The sequence below is a fragment of the Primulina eburnea genome, chromosome 4 (genome assembly GCF_022965805.1).
Source record: "Primulina eburnea isolate SZY01 chromosome 4, ASM2296580v1, whole genome shotgun sequence".
Classification (NCBI taxonomy): Eukaryota; Viridiplantae; Streptophyta; class Magnoliopsida; order Lamiales; family Gesneriaceae; genus Primulina; species Primulina eburnea.
The window spans coordinates 33,850,452-33,855,302 of NC_133104.1; positions in this window are offsets into that span (position 1 = coordinate 33,850,452).

A 4,851-nucleotide genomic window follows, 5' to 3' on the forward strand; every position below is an offset into this window, starting at 1 on the left:
ACCAAATGCTATGAATAACCATATTGGATTATACCTAATGAGAGTTGAGAATTCATGTTCACACTTTATCTCTCCTTTATAACATTTCACTCTCTTCTTAAACACATATGGTCAAAACTCATTTATTGACCATTTAACTTTATGTGTTTTAGAATATCTTAAGTGAGTAATAATGTTGAGCGAGAGTGCTCAAAATATTGTGAACTAAAATATCTCAAATATCTCAACCTCAATATTTTAAAATGATCCAATTATATTTCTTCATGTACATGACACGGTCGTGCACTTAAATATTAGTGAGCTTTAAATAATTAAAACTATATAATTAAGGTGTGTATGAACACTATCATTCTGTTTGATTTAATCCATGATCCCAGCAGAAATATTGATCTTGATGAAACTATATGAGAAACTATTAAATTTCTCCCACTTTTCATAAAGATCGTCACTTTAATCACTGGTTTCATTAATGACGGGTGGTTCATCTTTCCTAATAGTAGTGTTCATTAAACCCGTATGAAGAATAATCTTCCATTTTCACACCTTATAATTGTAACCTTGAATCTTAGGAATTATTATTAGAGTAATTAGTATATAAATTTGCTGCAAAATTAATGAATACATGCTAATGTTATCAAATGAAGCAATAAACCATATGTCATGGTTTACCCCATGTAAAGCATGATATATATGAATCACTGACATAAAAATTGCATGTGGGCTAAATTTTTAATTCAATTAGATTCATATAACTTTAATGATATAGCTATTGAATTATACTTTATTCTTAATTCCTGTGGGTAAATTAAGAAATAATTCAATATAATATCCTAATTAATTATATTTAACATAATGAAATTTTCCGTGGGATAAATTTCACTAATTAAATACAATTAATTACAATTTATATCCTTTATGACCAAATGTGATTTTTAATAATCAATGTATAATTTTAATTCAATTGAGGATGCTGTGGCTACTCTTCAATTAATTAAAATCATACGAATCACTAGGATATTGAATTCTTTATGCATAAAATATTTATTCTTCATAATTATTCATCTACATGTATTACCAAATGATGAATAATTTTATGTAATTTATGTCTGTTATAACTAAATGTGATTAATGTATAATTTTAATTCAATTAAAGATGATGTGGCTATTCTTTAATAAATTAAAATTATACGAATCACTAAGACATTAAATCACAAATTTTTAAATATGTATGCTCTTAATAAATGTCTTTCATGTGATCCTCAACCCACTTAAAGTATAATTTTTCATAATTAAGGGTGATATGGCTAAACCTTAATTATTTAAAATTAGACGGTTCACTAGACTATAAATTTTGATTTTACAAATGTCCTTTATTCCACTTTATGTGATCTTTAACCGACTTAATGTATAATTTTTCATAATTAAGGATGCTGTGGCTAAACCTTAATTATTTAAAATTATACAGATCACTGGACAAATTTATTTATTATACTTAATAAATGTCCTTAATGTGATCCAAATCTGACTTAATGTATAATTTCTCTTAATTAAGGGTGCTGTGGCTAAACCTTAATTATTTAAAATTATACGGATCACTAGACAAAAATTTTGGCTTTACTTAATGCTTTATATAATAATTATTTCGCAATCAACACTTTCCAAGAGTGCTCCCAGGATAGATAGGTAGTGCTAAGGCCCTTTAAATACCCAACTCCTAGTCAGAGCAACATTCCTCAGGGAGACCAGTGGCTAGTCAAGGCAATTTAAACCGATCTATGAAGAACTCCCTCAGATCATGTTTTCTCACGTCACCTTATAATTATTATTCAACTTAATTATCCACATTTATGTGAATCTTAATAAGCCAAAATTTTTCATTAAATAACTTTATATTCACATTTTTACTTAATATGAACAATACATTCCCCATCAGTTTTTCTCTTCAATCAGAGTAGTGATAAAGTGAGGATAAAAATGTGGGCTCCTCAACAGTTTTCCTCTTTTATCAGAGTAGTGATAAAGTGAGGATTATTTGTTCATTTGTGAACATCTGAAATATTTTAAATATTATATTCACATCTTACTTCATATGTTCATTTTAAATTATAAACAACTCAATATAATTTAATATGAACATAATGTGAATATTGATTTACCAAAATATTTTTCAATATTATTTGCATTTTAAATTTCAAGAATAAATGCAAACATAATATTAAATTTGCATGTACACATCAAACACTTATCCATATTATTTGACATTATATCTTACATGCAAAAAATAATTTCTAAACATGTATTATAAATTACGTCGAACTTGAAATTATTTTTAATGTGTACAAATTATTTGACCAAATGCTATATGTATACCCAATTATACATATAACTTAATTACACATTAATTATTATTATTATTATTATTTTAAGAACAATAATAATAATTAAACAAAACAAAACTCCATCAAAACAAAACTCCATCAACGGCAATGTTACAATTGACGTGGGTCCCGTTTTTTTTTTTTATTATTATTCATTAATTATTATTATTATTATTTAAAATTAATAATAATAATAATCATCATCATGATAAAAACAAACGTACACCAATTTGATAATTGGTGTGGGTCCCTTGTTAAAAAAAAAAAAATTAAAATTTTTCAACTCAGTTCTCGTACAATAATTGAAGCCAGTTGCCATTCATTTGCAGGTTGTTATTCAATTACATTCATTACGCAGAGAATTTATTTCTCATTCACGTGATATGTTAAATTGCCTCAATTATGAAGACCATTTCATGGAAGAACTTATAGCGTCGTCTTCTTTTTTCAGCCGAAACATTCTCAGAAACTTTCTTCGAAAAAAAAATTTTCTCCTAAAAATTCTTATTTTATATTTCAAGATTTCAGCTGAGAACTCCAAAGTGCAACCAAGAACAGAATTCTCAGGTAAGTTTCTGAATATTATTATGTCCGACTTCAAATTTCTTACGTAAATTTTCAGAAATCAATTTCTTAAAGTTTATGATATCCGATCCTCAAGCTTCTTAAACAAATTTCAGAAAGAAATTTTTAAAATTTCATGATATCGGATTTTCAGAAAACAAAATTTCAAGGCAGAGGTATCACGGCTCTGATACCAAATGTGAGATATTTTCATCTAATCAACCAAATCATGTTTCTAAACATATATGAACATGATAAATAAATATGCGGAAGCTTATCGAGTATTACCTCCAGCCATTGAATCATCTGAAAGATTTCTGATTTTCCTCCGGTTTGAAGTCTTCTAAGCATTCCAACCCTCTTTAGATGGTGTAGTGTTTCTGTGTGGGTTGTATACTTAGGGACCTCAAACGCTTCTATTTATAGGCGTTTCTCATACCATCAATGAGCTTTATCGGGAGCACGAGATTCAAAAGGAGTGAGCGCATGCATGTCTCAAAGTCTAAAGATGAGGCGGCTTACGCAAAGTTTGTCAAAAGTGTTGGCTATGGCCGTCGTCATTGTCGACACGTTTATTTCCTTTTGTTTGATATGAGCCACATTAATATTTGTTAACATTTATCAAATATTTCTTACACAATGAACTTGACCACTAGTTGATGGAGAGTTTCAATGGAGCTAAGAAAAAGATGGCTGGTCACCTTAGGAGAATAAAGGAGAATGTCTGTTACATCATATCACTCATTAAATACTCATATTAAAGAGAACCAAAATTAAAGTTGAACTCAAGCATGAACAAATTTTATAAATGATTTATTAAAGGGCAATATTCATAAAATTGTATTTATTTTTCTTCTTCAGCAATGTCAAACACATTTAACTCTAATTTGTTGTTCAACTGAGACAATAATTTTCTTTTTTCCTTGTTTTTTTTTCCAAATGCATTTATCACCGAAATTCTATATATCCCTTCTTCATTTGTCTATCCCATCGCTATACAAAAACCTATGACCAACGTCTTATTTTAGAATTAAGAAAGAGGAAAAATAATTCTCGGGCAATATCTTCAAATTTTTTATTATATAATATTCGAGTCTATACGTTGCATCCTTGCATTCTACAAACAAATGGGGAGAGTGGGAAAAGATATTGGTGCACCAATTATTTGCACCCAAGACGCAACAGAAGTTTAAAAATTTTATTTCAACAATAGAAACGGTCTTTGGGCGTCGTAGGTTTAAAAATATTCATAAGATGTATGAATTTTATACCTGCACCTATATTACACATGAACTCCAAACTATTACGGGTTTTGTAATGCCCCAGATTCGACGACTGTCCTCACTGTATCAATACGAGTCTTTCCAGCGTGCTTATGTCCTCACTCACACGCACCTTGGGAAACTTCCCAGGAGGCCACTCATCCCAAAATTGCCACAAGTCAAGCACACTTAACTTTGGAGTTCTTATGTGATGAGCTACCGAAAAGAAGATGCACCTTCTTGATATGAGTAGTACCAATCAAATCTTTTAAGCCCTCTTCAACTGTACAGCCCATTACATTGAACAGTCTCGGAATCCCTCTCATTCCGATGTGGGATCGATTCATTCATGTTTCCTCTACCTAGAAGCCTGTCAGGAGCCGCTCGTTGTCCGTGCAACCTCATGCCACCGGTGATCACCCCCCGCCCTCTTCGGCCACGGGTTTCACATGCCCACCAGATTCCGCTTGGTTCGTCCCCGAACCACACCGTACTAGGAGAGGTCGGCTCTGATACCAACTGTAGAGGCCCGTATTTCGTATTTGAAAATTTGCGAAATAATTTAAAATTTTCCTTTAAAAGTAAATAATATTCCTCATTCATAAATAAACTGATAAAAGATTTAATGTTTTAGAGTAGCAGCGGAT